A 26,505-nucleotide genomic window follows, 5' to 3' on the forward strand; every position below is an offset into this window, starting at 1 on the left:
ATGTCAATCCTAATAACACAGCATTAAAGCATTGAAATTATTTACAAAAGGAGTCCAGATGGAATCACTTTGGACTGAGAAAACTGAGGAATAACTCTCAACCTCCCTCACCAACTTAGATGCGAGCAATTTTGCTGTAATGTCTGACATCACCTTATTATCCAGCCCTCCCTTCAGTCCAACTGAAAACCTTATGCCTGCACAATGCAGATTGCTTCACCGTACCTTCATTGTGTCCAGTTGATGTTAGGAGCCTGGGCTCCTTTAGAACATTGGCCCAGTGCCTTGCCCCACGTGCAGCCCCTCTACTAGGCTTTGGGCAGTGTCCTGTGATCACCTTAAGACTTTAGGCAGACCATCCTGAGCTCAACAGGCTTGACAAAATGATTTGCTCTTTGATGGCTCCTACTACAAACAGGAGGCTCCATACTGGCATTGTTCAAGGGGCCTCACTCACATTCATTTTAAAGTGGATCCTAGCAATACATAAAGATCCAAGTGAAGACATTGAGGCAATGAATTTACAACTTGACTCAAATAAAACAATTTCAATTGAATTTAATGCTAGAGTGTAACAAAGGTTTTAGAACTATAACTCTATGCAACTGTTTTGATGCACAACATTGACTGTAATGGCAACTCATTGTGAAATAAGGTAACTTTTCCTGATAGGAGAATGGATGAAGTCACACTGAATGCACTGAATCTCACCTATTTAACAATAATAATGAAGTGAATATTTTGTCTTTCAATGCACTGATTGTTCATTACTCACATGGTGTATTATTACTTGATCAAAGACATATTGAACTCTTGCACATTCCAAATAACCAATTAAACTGTCTAAACAGATCTTAGGTAGATGATGCAACCAATCTTTTGAGGCCTCAGGACCAGCACTGTGCATTTGCGCTGTAAGAGATCAGTGGTTAAAAATTCTGTAGCAAGAAAGGCATTCCAGTAGTAGTGTTCTCTCCCAAGCCAATGTGACAGCATTGTTCAGAACATACAGAGACAATGTTAAGCATAAGAGAAAGTGCACCAACCTCCAAGCAATTTGTCCATCTGTCCGTCCAAATACTACCTGCCTCATGTGGGACCAAGTTTGCTTTAGACTTATCAGCCACCTCAGAACCGTCAAACTGGCATGGAAACAATTCATCCTCAACCCTTGAACCTATGAAGAAGCTGAACAAGGTGAAGACTAGTGACAAACCTTAACTTTAGCTGTTTTCTTGACTGATCTTAATTTCCTCTCACTTATGGTTCATGCTGCTACATTAATCTCCTGGAGTTTGGACTTGGTAGCTGCTTTGAGCAATGGAGGGGGGGGGGGGAATTCAGAATATACAACCAGATTCAATGGTTATTTACCAACTTGAGGAATAAGATAGACACAGGCTGACCCAGAACACTGCCTTTATCTCAGAATTATAGAACGGCACCATAAAGCATCCATTAGGGCTGCTCATTAAATGATGATCAAAATCTCATTAATGGGATGCAGCATGTGTCTGGATTTAATCAAAGATCAGCATCATTGTACAAGTGCTCCTTTTCCTTATCCCATGTTAGAGCAGCTCACATATAACAGGGTTCACCTGATACATCTTGTATTCTCCAGAAGTTCTACCCCCCACAGCAATGTTGATTTCTCCAGGTTTAGCACACTTGGTACATTCTGGGCAGGTTCCCTGGGTTCCACTGGGGCATCCTGCTGGAAGTCCTTACAAGATGGCCTGTTGAAATGGTTTAACTGCCAGCCATTTTTTTTCTAAATTTCACTTTAGCATAAAATGATTGCTCATACTACTCATGTAGGGTGTGCTGTCCTTTAATTCTAAAATACCACTTTTGCTGCCATAGCAACCCCGCATGCAAGCAACACATAAAGGAAACAAGTTCCGCTATCTGCTGAGCACAATTCCATCCCTGCCCATATATTAGCAGCACTGAAGCTTGTAAGGGGAATGACCCAGCAAGGAGAAATGAAGAGAAAGAAAAGCTATGATGCAGCAATGAAATGCAATCTGCAAGCCAGCGATAAAGCAGCCTGGCACTGAGCCTCCTGCCTAATGGTCGCTGAAATGGAAATAGTGCTGAAGGAGGCCATTGCAGAAAGAAGCCCCAGTCTGGCATGTCCACAGGTCCATGTTGGAATGTAGCTGAGGGGGCATTGCTTTGATTTACTCTTACTGGTTGTGCCAAGACCATGACGCGTGTTAATAGTGTGAACCTTTGCAACAGATGGCACAGCTCTCTCTACTGGCTGTCTGTCAAATTAGGTCCATGAGTTCAGCTCCCCATTTCCATTGTCAAGGTTGGGTGCACATAGATCCGTGGCTATGGTTGATGGCATTTTGGCAAATGCACAAATTCTTGTTGATCCTCCTGACGCATTTTCTTTGATATAATCCCACTGAAATCGGAATATTCTCTGATTAAGTGCTTCTACAAAACCAATCCAGCATTGAGACCAGTCAGCCTTTTCCATTATATCGTCCTACCATCTGCTCTATTGCCAATCTAGAGAATGGAATTCCTGCCAGTGGTAAAATTCATCCCATTTTCATTCTGTTGAAATCAGTCAAGTTCTCCATAAGGCAGGGAATCCACTCAATCATATTATTTCATAGGGTTGAAACTGTCTTCCAGTATCTTTGGGGATTTGTGTTTCTCAAAGCACTCATATCTTTAGGTACTCCAATGTCCATCTGCCGCTGTGGGAGTGTGCGGGCGCGTAGAGAACACATCTGAAGCAGCCTACCTGACTTGGCATCCTTCTAGTGATTCTCTTTTACATCCCCAAACACCACATATTTACGAGGAAGGTGAGTCCCGTTGGAACATTAATGTCCCCGATCCATTTCTCATTAAAAAGTTGCATTGAGTGGATTACAAGAAGGTGCTGGGAAGTCGATGACCACAGGCTGAATTTCTACAGAACCATGATGGTAGACTTGGAATGCGTGTCTCAGGCTGAAAAATAGGGGGAATCATGATGAAACAATTCTCGCAAACACTCCTGCTGATGGGAACATTTCTAGTGAGTGGAAGAGGACCCTGGTTCACCCAACTGCAGCACAAAGTTGAGAAGCAAAAGAAATTGACCACTGCCTCATTAAGTCTGATTTTGTGATTAATGCTCAGGCTTTACTGTCAGTTTAGCCCATGTCCTCACCCCTCAAACAGAGACTGGCATTTGCATGCAGCACCCCTCCCCATGATGTGATCCATGATTATCAGCAGATGTTAAATAAAAGATTTATCCTTTGATTACATTCATTGAATATTGCCTCAAAATAGTGTTTACCATTTTAATGGCAAAGCCAGTGTAAGTTTACAGCTATAATTTTAATCGAGGTTGGATATTATCAAGACTAATGAAATATGGATTTACTTATATGAAATATTTGTTAATTTGTGTGCCTATAAATTAAAATAACATGATACAAATAATAACATGATATAAATTGTAGGAATGCACATTTTTCAATTCATATAACCAGAATGTGGCATGCATAGCAAATGCTATCATTGACCAAAAGATTTAGAATTAAATAAACACCATTCCAGACCTCTGTGTAAATCCATTTAATGCTCAACAAATTGGAATACAAATAATGTATTTTGCATAATATTTTCAATTTAGTTTCACTCACAACATAATTAACTTAACTTAAATACAAATAGTAAAAAATATTAATCTTATGAACAGTCTGTTCCTAATCTAAGCGTAATATATCTCAATATTTCATTCCAGATCCTACCGGCTTGTAGCTTAATAATTGAATCATTGATAATTAATAGAGATTTTCAGAAATATTCACAAGAATATTTTAAAAGACTAGTCTGAGTGAAGAATCTGTAAATATTAAGAAATATTGTTATGTTTGTTTTTAAATCTATTTTTGAGAATTTATCATAAGGTGTGTAACAAGTCTTCCGTTAATAATAATTGTGAATGGCATAAATCTGCAGATACATGAGGCTCAATTTGTTAACGTTTTCGGGGTGAATCGTTCCCCAGTTTCAGCGATGGAAGTATTTCTCACTCAGTTATTTTGTAAGCAAGTGTTGCTAATGTGATCATTCAACCTTGTCGGGAAGAAAGTTAGACCTTAATTCTTAATGCTTTATCTTCCTCTTACCCCATGGAAACACACATCGGTATGGAGCCATTTGATGTTCCGTGGTAATTTACACTATACCATTTTCTTAGGCAACATTCTGCTGACACCAATCAGAATGAAGGTGTAAATTCTATTATGGTAGAATTAAGTGGATGCAAATAAACATGCTTACACAATATAGTGTTGTCTTGAGATATGTGACAAGTAAAAGAAGCAAAAGAACAAATGCCTTGCCTAAGAAAAGCCAAGATCTCAGCAGGTAAGATTTATTATTATCCCATCAATGGAATAGAAATGAGCAACAATTATTATTCTGAGCATTGAAGCTTAGGTTGTGAGGAAAGGTTAATTAGTTTGATTTCTTTGAGAAAGTTGAGGCAAAAGGATAGATTTCCATTCGCCTGAAATGGGTGCTTCTCGATTGTGCATTCCCATGTTTGCCCAAATCGATGGTCGGAAGGCACAAAGAATTTGGAGTTTTCAATCTAACTTGGATTTAGCCAGTGAGCAGTAGTCACCAAAACAGGCACTTCAGTGCAAATTACTGTTTTCAGATGGAACAAAGTCAGCTAGTTGCATTATGGTCTGAACTGATCCCAATGGGACTGCATTAGCATAAACAGGCTAATTCCATAAAGAGGTGTTTTCCTGATCCTTGGATGCTGCCTGACCTGCTGTGCTTTTCCAGCACCACTCCAGTCTAGACTCTGATCTCCAGCATCTGCAGTCCTCACTTTCACCTAACTCCACAAAGATCTTCGGCAACTTCAGAAATTAAGTGATCCCATCAATGAGCTGCAATGGTACACATAAGAATTAGCTTTGTAATGTTTAGTACAATTAGATTGCACAAGGCAGACACGTTTGAACATTAAAAAATTGTAATCAATAAGCCTTCCACTTCTTCTAAAGGAACAGATTTAAGTGGACTTCTGGTTTTCAATTTTCACAGTTTCTTTATACTTCTGCATTTTATTGTAGATTTTGTCAATGTTTCTGGATGCTTTAAAAAAAGATAGAAAACGGGGGATAAATTTCAGTTAGTTAATAACTTGTTATCAACTTGTCAAAAGAAAATAGACCAGTAATGCCCTGGCTGCTAAAACTGCCTGAAAACAAGGCATAGCATTCACAGTATTCCAACAGGACAGCAACGGAGAGGGAGGGAACACAAAAACAGCTTGTCCAGTCTTAACTTTCACAAGAGCTTAGGGAGCCACAAGGCATTGAAACACAAGTGCAAACTCCTATGGCAGTCGGGAAAAGGTCAAGTTTATGATCTGGTCTGATTTGGGTGGACCAGAAATACAATATTTCATGACTGAAGTGATGCAGGATGAAAAGAATTGGAGAGGTTGTCATTGCATTTGAACTACACTTGTTTCATTAACCATGTCAAATGTTTGGCACACCTAACGATGGCCACAGACAACTACCTCGACAGGTTTCCTGTGGACACCTCATAAAATGGGAATGTTAAATACATGTTAAACATTCCTCTGCTATTAACTGTGACCATGATTTCTAGCCTCACATATTTTACAATTCTAAAAACAGAAACGTAACAAAGGGGAAAAGGCGGATTAACCTTTGGATATCACTCTTCAACACAATTCAGTTCAAAGTTTTAAATGATGAAATTGAAATCTCTGCTTTTATTTTAACTGGTAACCGGAACCCCAGTACTCTGAAGAGTCATTTTGGACTCAAAATGTTAACTCTGTTTTTCTTTCTCTCTACAGATGTTGCTGGACCTGCTGAATTCCTCCAGCATTGTTTAGTTTTATTTCAGATTTCCAGCATCTGCAGATTTTTACTCTTGTCCCAGGCTAATGTTCTCAGGATATGATTTGAATTCCACCATGGCAGATGGTGAAATTTGAACTTAATAAAAACCTGGAATAAAAAGTTGGCCTAATGGTAACCATGTAACTCAGGTTGATTGCTGTAAAAACCCAATTAGTTCATGAATGACCATAAGGTAAAGAAATTTACCTTTTTTGCCTGGTCTAACCTACATATGACTCCAATGCACAACAATGACTTTTAGCTACCCTCTGCACATTTAGGAATGGGACATTTGAATGTCTTCATCCCACAAATATACAATAAAGATTTTATCAGTCGTCCTCATACTTATAAATAGCTTTAGGAGCTCCCTGGTGGAAATTCCTTTGCTTTTGTTCTTGATGAAGAGAGAAGAAGACAAGAGAAAAGTGAGACATTGTTGAAGAAACTTGGCCAACCCTGTGACCATTCCTCCCTCCATAACTCAGAAGCCTCAGGGGACTCTAGAATGGATTAAGGGAACATTTGATCACTTGGAGGCTACAAATTCTCGAGACAAAATCTGGCTCTGTATTTGCCATACTTTGCAGGCTTACAACATACTAGTGATGAATTAATGGCAGAAGATCCATGACAACTTCCAGCACTTGATTTCCCTCGATCACTGTGTTGTGGAGTCTACAGCATTTTCATCCCATGCATAGACCAGAAGCATGTAGAGTTTGCAGATCACATCATTAATCTAGCACTGAACTGATACCTCACCTGCCACTCTAGACCTGGACACTTCTCTAACACCTACTCTTAAACAAGTTCAGCTGAACAATGCACTGGATATAAATTTTTGTTAATATAATTTTGTGTCAAGGAAAGGAGTATGGGTCAAATGCAAACATGGAGTCAGGCCACAGGTCATCCATGAACTCATTGAATAGTGGAACAGACTCAAGGGGCTGAATGGCCTACTCCTGTTCCTATATGGTGCCTGGACCACTTGGACAAAGTCATCCAGTACTGACCAGGACATATCTTGCAATTTGTATGATCTTCCACATCTTGGCTTTCATAAGCTACAACTCTCTATTTCCCTCTGAAATGGTGGCTATAAGCTTTTGATCAGGTGTTGGTGTTTCTCTCTGAGGTGGTGGCTTATAATTCTTCTGGGTTTACAATATCAGCTACCATTGATGGCCAGACAGCTGTCTTTCAATATCTGAAAACATTAATGCACAAGAGGAGGGCTGGTGTGAGAGAAGCATGGAATAGATACAAAGCAAGAGGTGCATGATTACACCCTACGCAGCTTACACATCAAAACAAAGTGATGGATAAGAAACTGAATAAAACAGACACATACCATCTTCCTGGGTGGCTTCACATACAGTTGCTGCCATGGCCCTGGTAAGAGCCATGCCAATAATTCCATGCTGGGTGAGGACCTCCAATGGGGGTGAGAACAAGCAGTGGTGCTTATCCATTATTCATTCATTGCGGATCCCTCCTGCAATCTGTCATCTTTTCCTGTGAGAAAGGGGTGAGCATTCTAAGCACATTGGAGCATGTGTTTGAATGATCTGTATATTTTAGCTAAATATTGCTGCCCGATGGAAGCTGTAAGATGTGAGTGTGATGCTTGCAGTAGTGACATATGTTTGGTACAGTGTGCATATGTCAGACAAATCCTGATGGATAGAGGTTGTTGCTGGATAACTAATGGGGATATGAAGCATTGAGCAACGTGGAGAGTTGGTGGGTGGTTGGTAGGAGTTGGCTTTGAAGATGCATTCACTGACCATGAGTACTCATGTCATTGCATGCCTTCTGGTACTGCATCCAGCTAAAAAGAGATTCCTGGCCCAGACCTCCTTCACCATGTCTGACTGAAAATCTTCCTAGTCCTCTGTGGATAGATGGCCTTCCTCCTCCTTTCAAGGTCTTGTATCAAAGCCTAAAGTATTACATTGAAGAATTTAGGAGGCCTCTCTGTGACCAACTCCAGCTCTCTGCTATTTTTCTATTCCGAATGCATTTTCCAGCCAGTTGACTGAATTGTTGCACCTCCCCTTTAAGAGTACAGCTAAAATGCTGGAAAATTTTAATAGTACTAGCTTCACCAAAAGGTGTCCCCTCCCCCACCACTTCTCAATGTCCAGCCCCTCAGCAATGTGTTTAACTGTGAACTTTATGCCACAATCTTGGAAATGATCAGATAGCATGACATTTGCCGGCTGTCTGCAGCACTTTAATTGGGCCTGAGGTATTGTGCAAGACAATCCCCAGGTCCTTTACTGGGCCTGATCAGTTTTTTTAGCTCTATGTCTTTTTACGCTGACTGGCTCATTTCACACCACAAAGGGAGATTTTGCAACATCATTAAAGTTAGTTGTCCAGGCCTGAATTCCCCAGGATGTTAATCGCCTGTTTAGTACTTAGGAGAACTCTTTCATTTTGTGATGATTCCGAGACTGTAAACTGAAAAGGTTTTTCATGTTGCTATTTTCTCCAAACAACAGGACAGTAGGTGCACTCATTGTTATTCATCCATAAATTATGGGCACCACTAGCAAGACCAGCATTTCTTGCCAACTGGAGTTGCCTTTGAGAATATGATGGTGGTCAGCATTCTCAAAAAGCTGCAGTCCATCTCCATCTGGTTTAGATACAAGCACAGTGCTGTAAGAAAGAGAGTTTGACCTAATGACAACGCAGGAAGAGAGTAATTGTAGTTCATGGCAAGAAGGTGTGGTACTTGGATGGGATCTGCAGGTGATAGTTCCCATTTGTCTGCTGCCTTTGTTTTTCTGTGTGGGTGTATTAGGTGCTGTCAAAGGAGACTTGATGAGTTGTTGCATTCCATTATTGTTGAGCATAGGTGTGATGCTCATCGAAAGGGTCGCTTTGCCCCAGATGATGCTGAATTCCTTGCATGTCATTGAAGTTACACTCACGTAGGGAATATTCCATCACCCTCCTGACTTCTGCCTTGTAAATGGCTTTGGTGAGGCAGGAGTTGAGTTAGTTACTGCAGAATTCCTAGTCTCCAGCCTACTTTTGTAAGTATAGTATGTACATGGCTGGTCCAGTTAAGTTTCAGCTTCCAAGTAAAGGCCCATACTCCATGAAATTTCCTCAAAAAAGATTCTACATCTTCAAATTCCACAGAAAATGCTGGGAATGATCAGTAGTTCTGACATTAACCGTGAAGAGGGAAACAGAGTAAATAGTTGATGCTTCCGGATCTGTAGAGCGTTTCCAGCATTTCCTGTGGAATTTGAAGATGTAGAATCTTTTTTTGAGGAAATTTCATGGAGTATAGGCCTTCACTTCAGTATTGAAGAAAACAAAAGCAAGACAGATGCTAGAAATCTGAAATAGAACCAGAAAATGCTGGAAATATTCACTAGTTCTGACATTACCTGTGAAGAGGGAAACAGAGTAAATTGTTGATACTTCCAGACCTATAGAGTGTTTCCAACATTTTCTGGTTCTATTTCAGATTTCCAGCACCTGCAGTATTTTGCTTTTGTTTTCTTCAATACTGACGTTGTTTCAGACTGGCAGCAGCAAACTGACTGGAAGTTTTGTGATGCAGTTTTCTTCAGGCAGGACAGCATTTCGGCTCCAGTCCAATTAAGCGGCATATTGTGCTTGTTTGCTGGATTCTGTATGGTTACATTGTTTGGAAACTAATGAAGGGAGAAATCCCAGAGGATGTGGGCCCATTTCTATGGAGGCTGAGTGATTTGTAAGTTCATATCAAGTGGATCTTTACTCAAGAAGAGACTTTACTCCCATCTGCCAGTTAACTTCATAAGCCATTTACTCATAATTTTTTTCTTCATGAATGAAAGCACTGTCCTGATGAAAACATCCATCATGACATATTCCTCAGGTTTAATGTCTTTTTCAATCCTTCTAAATCAAGACTTTCATTTTTATGTCTAACCAAACAAACATTCCACTTCTCCATAGCCAGATTTAATGAGCTCACCAAGCAACAGAGCTGATTTGAATATCGACACCTGACTCATTTCTCTTCCACACAGTTGCACTTCAGTATAAAACCATATTTCCCATCACTATGTTTCCCAGGGGTGCACACAGATGTTTTCCTCTTCCTGGCACATCTTACCAACTTGTTCTTACCAAGTTAGTATTTCTCCCTGCCTGTTTTGTCAGATCAAAAGTTGCTGTTCACAAATTGGCTTTTTGGTCTTGGTGCTTGCCAATAATCTGGATTACGAATGCTTTATTTCGAGACTTTCAGAGTCCTTCCTTTAAGAGTGAATACTGGAACTAAAGGAAGATGCATGTTCATTCTCTTTCTTTGCTATTTTCAAGCCAATATAGGTACATTAGCTTCTTCTCTATGGTTTATTTATTTATATACAGGTATTACTTTCATTCCCAAATTGTCATCACCTTTGTGACTGCTGTCTCAAGGAATTTGAGGACTTTTAGTGTAACTCCTGGCTATTTGAGAAAGAAAAATAACTAATAAATCAAAGTTTAGTAAAAATATTTTGAGCAATTTAATATGTCTGCTTTCTTTACATTATTAGAAATTTGGACTACAGGTATTATCTTGTTGGTATTTTTGTTTGACTCATCCAAAGGTGTGATATAGGATTTGAAATATGTGCCACCTTACCTTTGTTTAATACATGAATAAATATTTGAGGTCATTGATCATAATTTGCTGCTGATGAGGTGACTATGGCTTACAGGCAGTGAAATCAAGTGAAGAGCTATAATTAGTAGTGTAACAGGAACAGGAGCACTTTCCAGTGAAGATCTTGAGTAGAACATATTTATATTCTTTGGCACTTGAAAGATCTCAAGGAAACAAAAGAAATCTCAGACATTGGCAGGTTGGATGCAGAAAAGCTGTTTATACTCGTTAGAGAGTTGAGAACCAAAGGTTGAGCCACAGAATAGGCAAAGGCTTTTTAAGATGAGACAGTGCAAGTTCCTTTCAAAGGGTTGTGAACATGTTCAAAATTATAATTGTTGGATTTTTGGTCAAAAAAGCAAACAAAGTACATAGGGATAGGCAAGAAGAGGCATTGTTGCAACGTTCAGTCATGGTTAATTGAATGGCGGAGCAGGCTTGATGGACCTACTGGTCTACACCAATTACATATTTCCTTTATTGTTTTGAAACTCCCAGCACATACTAATCAATACACTTTCCTCATAAGGAATCATTGATTTTAAAAGTATTGCATCATTTTAAAAGTATTACATTTGTTGTTGTACACACAGTCATGCAGCAGACATGTTAAACATGGTGGCAAGGTTGATCAGGTCTGAAGGCCAATGGTGGTCATTGTGCAGCATGTGCTATGTATTAAGATAATTTATTTGCTAATTAGTTTGATTTACAAGTGTAAGTAAGTCCATGGATTTCGCCATGTTTCTATATAGCACAAATAAAAATGTTATGTTCTGCAACTCAATGAGGTACCAACTGCGAAAAAAAGCTAAAGCCAACTTGTCATATATGCATTAAATCACTCAATCCGTACAGTATAAATTAGTTTATGTAAATTATATTCCTCTGCATGCTTTTAGTTTTAAAGTAGCAGGCATTTGTAAAGAAAATGGCATTTCACACAAGAATGGGAATGTTTGCTTGGTGGCTAGTGGCAAGTATTCCAGAAATCTGGACAAATGATCCAACACAATGAAATAAATTGGAATCAAGCAAACTATTAACACTAATGGAGTTCCTGTAACAATTGGATTGTTGTAAACATCCACCTAGTTCACAAATGGCTTTTAAGGAAGAGAATCTGCTATCCTTAAGTAGCTGGTCTGGTCTGGTCGGGTCTGATCTTTGTGGCTCTAGACCCATATCGATGTAGCTGGCTCTTTAATGCCTTCTGAAATAGCAAAAGGTGACAAAACACAAATTAAGTCTGGGCAATAAATGCTTGCTCTTCCAGCCACACCCACATCCTGTGAATAAATGAACCTTCTGACAGAGCACATAAATGCTAGTTTAAGTTGGACTAATCTACTACACAGATCTTGACCTTTTATACATTAATAGACAGTGAAACCTTCAATTAATTTGAAAATAATTAAACTGGAAACATTTATTGATTTACAAAGAATACTACTGAGAACAAGAAAAAGGAACAGCATACATCCCTTGTGAAACACAGATGGTTCTACATGTTAGCATGATGTGTGATCTTTGGATCAGTCCTCTCACTACTGAACCTGCACAGTGTGGGTTCAATTCCCATTGCAAAATCTTCCGCCTAAAATCTAGGCTGATACCTCAATGATATTAAAGAAATACAGGTACTGGACTGTCGGAGCTGCTGTTAAACCAATCTCTTGATTAGATACTAAAGGTCCCATCACAATACAATTTTGAAGGGAAGCAGACTGTCTTGTCAAAAATTCATCCCCAACCAACATCTATAACAGATTTCTACTTGTGCACCTTGCTGTGAGAAAATAGATTGCCAAATTTCCTATAATGCTAAAGTGCCAATGTACATTCACAGTTTATTGCAAGTGAAGTAGATTGAGATGCCCTTTGTTGTAATTGGTATTATATAAATAGAAATCTTTCTTTCTTTTTGGTACTGCAGGATAAATTGTTTCATTGACAATATATTTAACCAATCAAACTAACTCTCAATATATTATGAACATTATTAACTGAACACCAGCAGAACTACACATAATAAGATTTTAGACTGGAGGATTAAAATGATGATTGAAAAATTAAAGACAATTAAAATGGAATGTTGCCCTTTCTTTCAAAGGGAATAGTGTATAAAAGTAGGAAGATTTAGCTAAAACTATACAAAACATTAGTCCGACCACAGCTGGAATACTGTGAACAGTTTTATCTAAGAAAGGGTATACTAGCATTGGGGGCAGTCCAAAGAAGGTTCACTCAGCTGAATCCAGATATGGAGGGACCGTCTGAGGAGGAGAAGTTGGGTTGGTTGGTTTTGTACTCATTGGAATTTAGAAGAATCAGAGGTGATCTTGTTGCAACATGCAAGATTCTTAAAGAGACTTGACAGTGTAGATGTAGAGAGATTGTTACCCTTTGTGATAGAGTCAAGGAGCAGACAGCATAATCTCAGAATAATGGATGGCATATCTAAGGCATAAATGTGAAGAAATTTCTTCTCTCAGACGATAGTGAATCTGTGGAATTCTTTCCCACAAAGGAATGTTGGGATTGGGTCAACAAGTATGTTCAAGGCTTGCAACAGACAGGTTTTAAACAGCAAGGGAATTTAGGGTTATAGGGAAATGGCAGGAAAGTGGAGTTTAAGGTTATCAGATCAGTCACGATCTGATAGAATGGTGGAGCGGATTTGATGGGCTATATGGACTACTTATGCTCCCACGTCTTTAGGTCTCCACTGATTAAAGTAGACATACTACATAGGAAGATGGTTGTGATTATTGGAAGCAAGTCATTTTAGTTCCAGGTCATCTCCACAGAAGTTCCTCAGGGTAACGTCCGAGGCCCAACTATCTTCAGTTGCTTTATTAGTGACCTTTCCTCCATTATAAGGTCAGGGGTGGGAATGGCCACTGATGATTACACAATGTTCAGCAATGTTTGCAACTCCTCAAGTACTGATATTGTTCATCTCTAAATGTAGTAAGACCTGTACAATATCCAGATGTGGGGTGACAGGTGGAAAGTAATATTCATGTATGCAAGCACCAGACAATTACTATCTCCTATGAGAGAATCCAATTATCACCCCTTGAGGTTCAATGGTGAATCCCCCACAAACAGCATTCTGTGAATTACAATTGACCAGAAATTGAACAGGATCAGCCACATAAAAACTGTGGCTACAAAAGTAGGTCAGACCCTGGCAATCCTGCAACAAGTAACTCATCTTCCCATTCCTCATAAACTGTCCATAATCCACGAGACACAGGACAGGAGTGTGATAGAATACCCTGCATTTGCTTGGGTCAGTGCAACTCTACCAACACTCAAGAAGCTTGATATCATCCAGGACAAAGCAGTCCACTTGAAAGACATCACATCTAACACCTTCAGCATTCACTCTCTGCACCAATAATGCACTGAGTTATCATCTACAAGGTGCACTAAAAAAAATCAGCATAACTTCTTAGGCAACATCTTCTGTGTGAGATTGCCACTGCTCGGAACATCTCACCCATTGTACTTTGAGGTCAGGTGGAGATAGCAGGAAGAAGGCCACATATATAAGTTAGTTGTTTTGCTACTGGCTACCGCAAGAAAATTGTATATATCCCCTTCACTGGATTTCTTTCCCAGGCTTGTTTTTGAGAGAAAGGGGTGGGTCCTTAGTGGAGGAGAATTGATTCCAGAGTAGGAGAAGAGAGGTCCAATGGATCCAGAGTGGTTTACGGTTTTGGACATCTCGGTAGAGTTAGGTGGGTGTCAGGTCAGTGAGTAGGTGTTGGATGTCGAAAAGGTAAGCTGTAGTTGGGTCAGTATGGGATAGTTGGATAGTTGTTCATGTTTTAGACAATTAATTGCATCAGAACCCCCCACACTCTCTGACTTAAATAAACAGTTTCGGATGACTCCAAGCATAGTGGAATTACCCAGTGGAATCATCAATTTTTCGGGCAATTTTGGAGTTTGCTGCAATGGGGAATCCAGAGGGTCCCCTGTGCACACTCCCACCAACAATGGAATAATTTCTGGCCATCCAAAAATCTGGGCCAGTGGCTTCCCTACTCAGGACACAGTTAAAATGGCAGTCAGTGTCCACATCATACTTCAAACTACACATTTAAGGAAAGACCTCACCAGCTTCTTTGTTACATGATCATAACAGCAAATTAAAATGGAGTAATGGAGCGATGTCAACATCAGTGGGCAAGTAACAAGGCTGACTTAAACTGCCTATTGCCAACTTCTTTCAGGCAGTTAGGGTTAAAATTATTCCTACAAAGTGCTACATTTGAAAATCTTATTTTTTATGTCTATATTACTTATTTCCAGAACTAAACTTCTCATGAAGGTGACTACCAAAAATATTTGTATCTAGGTTACTTTCTGCCCGAGAGCACATTTTTACTGACTCAGTCTTAACATAATAAACTTTTCTGACATTTAGCTAAACTTAAATGGTACTTTTTTTGTATTATCAAGCATTAAAAACTCAAAGCTTATTGGTGCAGGGAAACATTTTATTTTTAAATAAAAGCAAAGAACTGAAGAGTCACACTGGACTCAAAAGTTGAACTCTACTTCTCTCTCCAGATAGTGCCAGACCTGCTGAGTTTCTCCAGCACTTTGTGTCTATTTTAAACATTTTTTTAACATGTCATTATACAGAATTACTTTGTAAATTATTATAAAGAAATGAAATTATGTTGTAAACACTTAGAATGCAAACAATTTTAATGATTTTTCATTTAAGTAATGGATTTGACATAAGATGTATAAATTTAAGGAAATCTTTAGAGCTGCAGCAGAGATAAATGTGTATCAATGGATTGTTATGATGCACATCAGTGCTGATTGATGAGACTTCAGGGCTTAATCATGCAGTTGAGGTTTGATGAAAACTGGCGGTTTAACAACAATATGTCGTTTCTTGCTTCAGCAAGCACTCTGGAATAGTCAGATTATTAATCCAAAGACACTGAGGAAAAGAGAAAAGAGGCAAATAAGAAATGGTTCAGAAGAGCAGAATACGTTGACAGATCAAAGCAAACAGGTCCAAGATTAATAAAGTCCATTAGCTGAAAATGTATCTTTCTCACACTTCCACCACATTGTAAATTCCGTTTCCATCAGTATTAAAGTGACACCTTGTAAGGATGAACAAATAGTTGAAACTGCTACCCCCTAGATGGCAAGTTGGCCCTCCCTACACAGCACCCAACAGAGATAGATTGATGGCTAGAAACCACAATTTCTGACATGGTGACATGTTGTCTGGTTAGATAGAGGCTGGATTTTTTCCTAATGGAGTCAGCATTTAACCAGTGGCCAGATCTGCTGGGACTCACATTACCCACCTCTTAACTGTGGACTCAATGCAGCATTTGCAGAGTGCAAGGAACAAATCAGGATCTGGTGTATAACAGTAAGCGCTGAATATTGCCTGTGGCTAAAAGACGTGCAGATGTAGCTTGCAGCTTTTTCTTTGTGAATTCCAGTAGGAAAAGAAATGATGTCATTTGAAAAAAAACTAAACATGTGGTATAAAGATATCATTTAGAATAAACTCCTCAACTGAGAAAGATTCCCAAGTCAAAGAAGTGCTGACCCGGTTCACCTCGATTAGAGACTAATCACACTCATAATGTTATTCCACTGAGTGGGATTTCAGAATGGTTATAAGGTACTGTTGGACTTACAAAGGAAATGAGTTAATCTCCCTGTAGGTCTGAAAATCTCAGCATTGCAATCAATGATTACTGTCAGGGATAAAGATGCTATTGCAATATAACTGCAGTATGAATGCAAGGAATCAGCTCATAAGGTGTGCTCAGGGCCAATTTCTCCCCACAAAATCGCCACTCTCATCAAAAGTAAGTTTTGGCTTCAGAGGTTGGAGGGGCAGAGGAAAATTGGCTCATGCCAGTCCGATTGCAATAACTGGAAACCCCCCATACATTGGAAGGCAGGTAACCATAGTTTTCCATTCAGGAATCTTTCCCACTCACCAGAAAGACAGAAGAAGATTTGCGAGGAGGTAGGTTGATGCCTCAAAGTAACTATTGGTTGATCTGGAGCGTCAGAGGTTGAGGGGTGACCTTTTAGAGGTTTACAAAATTATGAGGAGCATGGATAGGGTAAATAGGCAAAGTCTTTTCCCTGGAATGGGGGAGTCCAGAACTAGAGGGTATAAATTTGGGGTGAGAGGGGAAAGATATAAAAGAGACCTAAGGGGCAACTTTTTCACACAGACGGTGGTATGTGTATGGAATGAGCCGCCAGAAGATGTGGTGGAGGCTGGTACAATTGCAACGTTTAAAAGGCATTTGGATGGGTGTATGAATAGGAAGAGTTTGGAGGGATATGGACGGGGTGCTGGAAGGTGGGACTAGATTAGGTTGGGATATCTGGTCGGCATGGACAGGTTGGACTGAAGGGTCTGTTTCTATGCTGTACATCTCTATGATTCTATGACTTTATGACTCTTAAGGGCCTTAGTTGCTAGCAGGTCAAGAAAGTCCTCCATTGGTCATCTTGCATTTAATTGTAAAACTGGCAAGAATGAATGGGTTTCTTACAAAGGCAAATATTTCTCCTTTTTGTCACTTCCAGGGAAGGGAAAATTGTGTCCATTGTTACTAAGACTAATGGGTGACAAAAATTGCAAATCTGAGAGCTTCGGGTTCCAGAGCAACTCTCCCAATTTCTCCACCTGAGTATGTTTTGTTATCAGATCAAGTGGATCTGAATCCAGCACTAACCCTTCCAGAACTATTATTTTATACAATAAAAATATGGAAGTAAAAGTGTTGAGTATTATGATTTTTTATTTTAATTGTCAGATATTGAAATAAATAATGATGATTAGATAAGTATAAAGCTGAAAATGTGTTGCTGGAAAAGCGCAGCAGGTCAGGCAGCATCCAAGGAACAGGAGAATCGACGTTTCGGGCATAAGCCCTTCATCAGCCCTTCATCGATTCTCCTGCTCCTCAAATGCTGCCTGACCTGCTGCGCTTTGCCAGCACCACACTCTCAACTCTGATCTCCAGCATCTGCAGTCCTCACTTTCTCCTTATATGGAAGCAGAGAAGGATTAACAGAAAAGCAGTTCCAGTTGTTTAAAACGGTTTTGTGCCCACTTGCTAGGCCTCACAGACTTGCATCTGAAGATTTCTTGTATTGCAGTTATTCTTATTTCTGAAACAAAATGGAAGATTAAGCCACCATTAAGATGTGAAACTGCTTTACGTAATTCTGATTGCTCCATCATAAACATCCCAAACACCTTATGGTATGTTTTCAATGGCATTGTATGAATGAAGGAGTGGGTGATCGACAGCTGGTATAGCCTGGTTGGCTGTGTCTCCGTCATGATGCTTCCATGCATGGTTGTAGCCAATGTTGCATCTGTCCAGTGAAAGGGAACTGTATCCAAGATTCCAGATCAAGAAACAGCTGCATTTAGTGATCAAACATCTGCTTCTAGAGCACTTGGTAAATCCAATACAGCATAGAGCCAATAACAGCAGGAATACAGTCTCCAATCTACTTCCTTGCAGTGTTCTTGAAACTAAAGGCAATTAGCAAAGAAGCCCATTCTTGCCCAACTATCTTATGCAGCTCCATTTTCATTTCACAGTCATTAAACGAGGAATTGTTTGTTGGAAAGACAAAAATGCTGGCGAGTCAGGCAGTATCCATCGAGAGAAAGCAAGTTAAAGATGAAGAGTCATCTAGATTTGAAACATGAGCTTGCTCTCTCCATGGATGCTGTCTGACCCACTGTGATCTCCAGCATTTTTTGTTTTCTATTCAGAATTCAGCATCTGCAGTAGATTAGATTCCCTTCAGCGTGGAAACAGGCCCTTCAGCCCAACCAGTCCACACTGACTCTCTGAAGAGTAACCCACCCAGACCCATTTCCCTCTGACTAATGCACCTAACACTATGGGCAATTCACCTGACCTGCACATCTTTGGACTATGGAAGGAAACCGGAGCACCCAGAGGAAGCCCATGCAGACACGGGAAGAATGTGCAAACTCCACACAGACAGTCACCCGAGGCTGGAATTGAACCAGGGACCCTGGTGCAGTGAGGCATCGTGCTAACCACTGAGCCACCGTGCCGCCTGTTCACTTGCTTTGTCCTAGTGAAGAACATGAATGAGCCAGCCTTGTAGTTAGATCAAACTCACAGCCTTCATGTTTATTTTGCTGGTTCCTATCTACAAATGATCAAATCTCAAAGTTTTCTATATTTGGCTTAAGTGAGCTCAGAGATCTCAGGATCCAGCACTGAAATTACCTCATTACCATACCTTCCATGGGCCATGTAAGAAGATGAATTTTGTCTGCTCTAGGCTCCATTAGAGACTGCCAGGTTAGACTGGGACTTGGTGCATTCAGATACTGAAATGGTTGCCTTATCCACGGCTACATTAACCACAGACTGATACCAGTATTGCATTTCAATCCCAAAGAAATATTGTAATCTATTGAGGGGGCTGGGCAATCAATCATCATAGGTTTTTTGTTCACTTCTTCCTCTCCTACTTTTAAAAATATTCTTCTCTTCATGTTTCAAGTTTCATGTATTTTTCTCTGCAGCCATCTACAGCTACACCTGCTCCACACTGAGCCTGTTGTCAGTCCAGAGCTACATGCAAAGAGCCCATTCCAAACAACTCCTGACATTTGCAGTTCCATGATTGCCCAACAATGTCACTGTCAGGCATGCTCACTGGCAAGCTGTGAAACCTAATTTAAAAGGCTTTCTTGCTGCAAACATTTGTAAATTTGTGACATATGGCCACCGTGGTTGTGACCATAATCTGCTCTAAGTCACAGACCCACACTGCGTGCAAAGTTGAAGTAGTTCTGGCAAAATGCTAAAATGCTTCTCGAAGCATAACACGGTGTAGAAAGCCAAGCTGACTGTGCCATTTTAGCTTGTGAATTTCTCTCTTGATATAAATTGCTTGATCCTACGCTTATATATAGAAAGGGACTCATAATGCTATTTTAAAAGAATTCTTGTGGGATAAATTCCATTCCAATTCAGTATATGGGATTTCTCAACTCTAATCAATGAATAAGAAAGAAGGCGGAAATAAAGATGGACCATTTGCATGTTATTCCCATTTCCAAATACAAGCGACAGCAGGAGCCTGCACCACTTTTTATACAATACATTATTGAATCATTTCTCAATTATAGCACTGGTTCTAAAACTCAGAAAATTGATTTGGGGGTGGTGGATATTTAAGAGAAAATGGGTCAATCTTGGACACTGATGTTCAGGATACTAAGGGTTACATTCTGGAATGAAATGCTGTGAACTGTTCTGCATTTTGATTTTTCACCATTGCTTTCAAACGTTCGGATTTTCAATTCATTCTACTTAATTACTGCAGCAAATGCGTACTCATTAATATGCAAAAATGCAAATAATGTTGTAATTAAGCAGCAAATCTCTGGAGGATTTTTCCATTATAATATATTATTAGTTTGGAGAGAGCATGGCGATGCATACTGATGAATATTATTGAAGTTGAAGATTAAAAATATGAGCAATGTCCTGTCATCTCAAAGTATCCTTTTGACATTGTAGTGATTTGGAAGAATAAATTTGCATAAAAGACTAAATAACTAACAGGTTTTTCTGTTGAATTAATAATTTACAACAGTTAAACGAGCAGTATGCTCCACAATTCAGCACAAACTATGAAATATTGTTATTGATGTGCTGCAGCTCTTGGTAATATTAATTAATGCATCCAGAAAATGAGTTTTTATATTGGAGAATAAGGAAGTGTTATTCAATGGAAGGTATCATTATTGTTCTAAATTATCCAGAAGATGTAGTGGTCTATGTTCTTGATGATGTGCTCTGCAGTACAAGTGGCCTCTCCTGCTTGCTCTTCACAATCACACATGACAAGACCTAACTATGACCTAAATAGATACATTAGAACTAGCCAGAGAATTTTAGCCAATCAGATGTAGCTAAGCGCTCCACTGGATGATGCCTACAAGCTGACAGAAGCGTTACAAAACATTATGGTGTCCATACTTTGATAGCTTGCTGTCTTTGTAAAATGCTGTTCGTTGCAGGATCAAAACAACATAAAACTATTCAGCTTTGAGATAGGGCATGTCCACAGCCACTGAAAGGACTGCAAATTCACCCATGTAGATTACAGTCGGAGAGAAACACAATCCCTTCTATTGCGTTGTGTGGTTCTGTTAGTTAACCCTGAGATCACTGCAGCAGCAGCATCACTGTATCTATCAGAAAAACAAAAGACTCCCTTTTTACTATAATCAGCAAACATTGCAGGCATATTTTGATCAAATGGGAAATTCTGCTTTACAATATCATACATTAGAAATTTAGTGCATGTCAATCCTTACACGGGTTACGCTGCTAAAGTGTGGTCAGGCATCAAAACAGATCAGTCTGTACATAAATATTCAAAAGACAGTCATTATCTCTGCAATGGTTTGCATGTGATTATTTTTAAATACAACATAAAGAATGTAAATATCTTTATTCAGAAAGTGGGAAAAATATGGATTGTGCTGCCAGAGGGAATGGCTGAGGCAAATATTCCAGCTGCTTTTAACCAAAGCATCCAAGGAGGAAGGAGAGTGAAGGTTAGGTCAGTAGGACTGGAAGGGTATGGATGGAGGAGACTTGTGTTAGACTTAAATGCCTGATAGATTGGGCTGAATAGTCAATTTCCATGCTGTATCTTCTGTGTAATTCTCACTTTAACTCTGTCACACAGTTCAAATGATCTTTCAGATTAGTAAATCAAGATGACAAAGTTCGATAGAGCATTTCCATCAAGCTGTCTTTAGAAACCACAAAACATATATAATATCAAATGCTGCATTGCTGTATGATTTAGACATTAAGTGAGCCACAAGCAACACATGCCATCTCAGAGTTTGTGGTACATTACAGGTTGTTAGATTGATGACTTCGCTGCACAGAAATGTATCATTCTGTTTTGTGGGTTGTACACTTTGCTCTTGAGTTGTTGTGTTCAATTCTCCCTGAAGCCTTGCAATAAATATGCTGTCATTATGTCTCATGGCAAAACAACACAGCAAAGGCAATAACCAATGCTTAGACTTAGTGAGAAATGAGTGATGGTAAGAATTGTAAGAAGAAAAACAATAGAAATGATGCAACAATCCCTTCTGTACCACTTTTCTATGCCATGTCCATGCCACTTCTTATAAGTCATACATTTTGAGCTTCCTCGTGTCTAATATCATATGAAGCAAACAAATCATTTGCATATCTCTTTCCAGGGTTAATCTTTCCTGGAATAAATCTTAACAGGCTAAAGTTTGAGAGGCACCCCTCCATTTTAAGCATGACTGGCCAGGAGACAGTCCTGTTCCTACAGCCTGCCATACTCAGACTGGAAGGATTTACAGTTTGAGAATCAATCTGACTGGCCACGTCATGAGCACACTCTCTGTGACTATCAAGTGTTAGAATGAAACCCAAAAGCAGAGATTCTCACTGAGAGACAGGGGCACCCAGTGTACGACAAGACCTCCCTGTTTCTAACTATTGCTTTATAATGAGAGAATTTGAGCCAATGTTTTAAAGCAAGCCTAGTAACATTAAGGAGATCAATAAGAAATGACTATTTTTGATAAGGAGGATCACCAAAGACATAGCGAGTAGATTAGATGCTTGCAAAATGCTCTGTGCCACCTGCTGATAACCAGACCAGAAGTGAACACATCTCATTTTAACAGATAATTCAATCATAAATTGTGCTTCAACTATTATTGTAGTCTGGCTCAGCAGCCCATTTGCAAAGCATGTGTGAAGACTTGAATAATGGGTAAGGTTGGATATTGGTGCCCATCACAGCATGTCATGTTTTCTTCAGTGGTCCAGAACAAAAAAAATAAGGCCGACTGAAAGCACTGAAAGTATATTACATACGATGCCACATGAATGGTAATAGAGAATTGATTTTACTTTTGAAATTAATAGAAATCTAGATGCAGAATCATACCATCTCCTGCTAACAAATCAACTGTAGTACTCACCAACTGCAGTATGAATCCTGACTCTGGCTGTTTTCAGGTATGATGCAGTGCAGAGCTATGGGGATGGTATAGGGTAGTGGTACAGAGTACACCACACAGCGACCTCATACAGAACCACTTCCTCATCAGCAGCCATCAAACATCAAACCATGTATTATATGTTACTTACTTGCAAATATCTGCTTTTAGCTTAGCTTTATTTGCCTGTTATTTTGACTATCCTTTTATAATGCCCTCGGTGTCTTATGGTGCAGTCAATAGTGTCCCTGCCTCTAAGCTTGAAGCTCTGGGTTTAAGTTACTCTCCAGGACTTGAGGGTCAAGCAAACATGGACAAAGAGGTCAGCAAAAAGGCAGACCCTTTCAATTCATGTCAATGGTAAACGATAAGGGCAGGAGAGATTCCTAGTTAGCCAGATGATGGAAAGAACATCAGAGTCTCTGTCATACCATCCACAGCTAAAATACAACACTGGCATTTATCCAACAATGTGGAAAGTTGCTCAGCTATATCCTGTCCAGAAAAAGCATAACCAATCCAGTCCAGCCAATTACCATCAATCTACTCTCACACATCACAAAGTGATGATTGGTTTTGATGACAATGCTGTCAAGTAGTACTGATACAGTGAGAACCTGATCACAGATGCTCAGCTCAGTGACTACGAGGGCCCTTCTCAACCAGCCTGCAGTTAATTCAATGACACAGCCTCCATTGCCTTCTAGGAAGAGAATTCCACATACAGAAGGCATTATAAAGCATTTTGGTGTTGTGGATATCACAGAGGTGTGGTTGCAAGGCAATCAGAGTTGGGAACTAAATATCCAAGGATATATATCCTAGCAAAAGGACAGGCAGATAGGTAGAGGGGGCAGGGTTGCCTTAAAAGTAAGAAATGAAAGATGGGAGTTATGCACAGGTTTCCTAGCAGTAGTCAGGATGTGAGGAAGAAAGTAAGTCAGGAGATAGAAAAGGTATGTAAGTAAGGCATTTTTACAATAATCAAGATGCAGGTAGACTGGGAAAATTAGTTTGATAGTGGATTTCAAGATAAAGAATTTGTAGAATTTCCATGCGATGGTTGCTTTGGAGCAGCTTGTGGTCGAGCTCACTAGGAAAAAGGCCAATCTGGATTTGGTGATGTGTCATGAGGCAGACTTGATGAGGGATCTTGAGGTAAAGGAACCCGTAGGAAGGTGGTGACCACGATGTACTAGAATTCACCCTGCAGTTTGAGAGGGAAAAGCTGAAAGCAAATGTAACAGTATTACAATTGAGTAAAGGTAAATAAAAAAAAACATGAGGGAGGCACTGGCCGAGTTGATTAGAAGGAGAGCCTAGCAGAGAAAACATGGAACTGTAAGGGCATGAATTTCTGGAGTTATTTCGGGAGGCACAGCAGCAATTCATCCTAAGGAAGAAGAAACATAGAGTCTGAGCTCATAAAGTCATATAGCATAGAAAGGGACCACTCAATCCAACTCAACACACCAACCAGACACCCCATTCTGACCTAATCCCATTTGAAATTAAAAAGGCAATAGTATTTACCATGGAAATTTCAAAGTATGAGGATTGTACAACTTAGTCGTTCTGAAAGAGTTGACATTGGAGACTGCATTAAGCTCCCCAAATCTGATCATGTCATATAGGTTTGGGTGGGGATAATGCAGAACAATTTAGGATCTCATTGAATGAAAATCAATGTCCTTGGTTTTCTAATAATCTTAATAACAATATCCATCTTACTAACATAACTTGGACAGGATTGTTATCATGTGTTACTACTGGCATGGCGTTGGAGTGAAGGGAGTGTGAGCTTACAACTTAAGAGGTTACATTCATTTAAATATTTTATTCTGTTCTTAATATGGCCAATCATACGCTTTTTCTAAATTAGGCTAGAATGAAAAGATCCAACCAGGTTTCTTTGATAACCACAACATTTCTGATCTATTAAGACAAACAAACCCTTTTAATGAAGATATTACAAATTGTGGGAGAAAGTGAGGACTGCAGATGCTGGAGATCAGAGTCAAGAGTGTGTTGCTGGAAAAGCACAGCAGGTCAGGCGGCATTCAACGAGCAGGAGAATCGATGTTTTGGGCAAAAGCCCTTCCTCAGGAATGAGGCTCCGGCCGAAACGTCGATTCTCCTGCTCCTCGGATGCTGCCTGACCTGCTGCGCTTTTCCAGCATATTACAAATTGTTACATGAAAATATAAACCTCTAGTTTTCTAAATAACTCAATCACACAAATTAAAAGTCTTCAGAGAAGGAAGGGGTCAGGGAATGGGTTTCCCTTTTTAGAAATTCACTTTAAAATGAAAAAAAAAATTTCCTGGCCGCTGGGGGTCATTCTTGAGGGGAAGGTAATGGATAAGACATTGAACATTCTGAAGTCAATCTGGTGGTTTTTGCACGTGGGGTCAAATCACAAATCATGTCTGGTTGTCTCTGGAGTCTTGGCAGACACAGCTTACTGAAGAAATACAACATTGAGAAACTCTCTCAACTACTCTTCCAGAAGAACAATCAGGTTTCACCATGATCTCACAGAAAAGTTATTTCAGGAACAGGAGGCACAGGCTGAGCAACGTACTCTGTAGCAAGTTTTCCTCAACTGAAAAGTCCAAACACAAACCCCAAGTCTGCAAACATTTTTCAAACAGACCAGCCATAAAACCCACTCATTAAACAACCAGGTGTTCACCTTGAAGTCAGTTCAAGCTACCAAACCCAGCAATTATCTGGAACCATCTGGAACCACTAAATGCTTGCTTAAAATACAAGTATCAATGTTTTGAATTTTCCAACAAGTCAGCGAAGTGTCAATTTGGGAAGTTCCACAGAAGGTTTCTCTCTGCAAATTCTGGCAAGTAATATTACATCATTCTCACCTCATTAAGCACACACCACACTTCTTGAATGCTGCTTGTAATTCTCAGCAGCAGAGTGCTCACTGCTGCCTGGACTTCCCAAGTTTCTTGCCCTGGCACCATTTTAAAGCCCAGCCAGTTTAAACACTGCAAACAGGAATACTCCTGTTTAGTACACATTGTGAGAGGGAAATGAAAAAGAAAAAGCTTTTTGAGGGAACATAGTTCGCATGGGTGACACTTTACTGGAAATAGAATATCACATTTGTAAATATCTTGGGACCTGCAATCATCTCGTGTCTGATCGACAGTCATTGTAGCTGCAGCTACAAGAATGAAGCGACAATGGTTTCCCATTGTTAGTGCTGCTACCGAAACCTATTGTAGCATAGGATCTTGCCATTGTTGAATATGGGAGGACCACATGCAATATAGCCCTCAAATAGTTATTCAAGTTAATATTTATGTAACAACAGGAAAGTGAAGACAGAACAAACAGAAATGTTTCTGCGACTAAGTGTGAGCTGCTTGCCTTTCAAGCAACAACAAATTTACAGTCAATGAATGATAACTTCACCTAAATCAGATCAATAGAAACTGGGTGTCAGTTAAGTCCTTACTGGCTTGTTGCGCCTGACACTGCATTGCTCTTTCATGGTGAACATGCTGTTCCTCCTGCTCAACAACCTCACCTTTCTCCTTGGAAGACAAGTGCCACCCTCTCAGCTCTTTTGCATCCGTTACATTCTCGCTGTGTCTTTTCCAGTAGTGCATCAGCATAATCGTCCTCCCGAAACCAACCCAATCATCGAAAACCCGTCTTCAGGAGGCCAGTCATTAGCTCCGCAATGATGCTGTTGGAAGAATGTGTCTATACTCAGCTTATGTCAGGAGAGTGTGAAATGAAGTCATCATCCATGGTGACAGAAGGTGGCCTAGTCTCTCAGCACCCAT

Source organism: Chiloscyllium plagiosum, unplaced genomic scaffold, assembly GCF_037043375.1.
Source record: "Chiloscyllium plagiosum isolate Xiang-an unplaced genomic scaffold, Cpla_swu_hap1 HiC_scaffold_28, whole genome shotgun sequence".
NCBI classification, from domain to species: Eukaryota; Metazoa; Chordata; class Chondrichthyes; order Orectolobiformes; family Hemiscylliidae; genus Chiloscyllium; species Chiloscyllium plagiosum.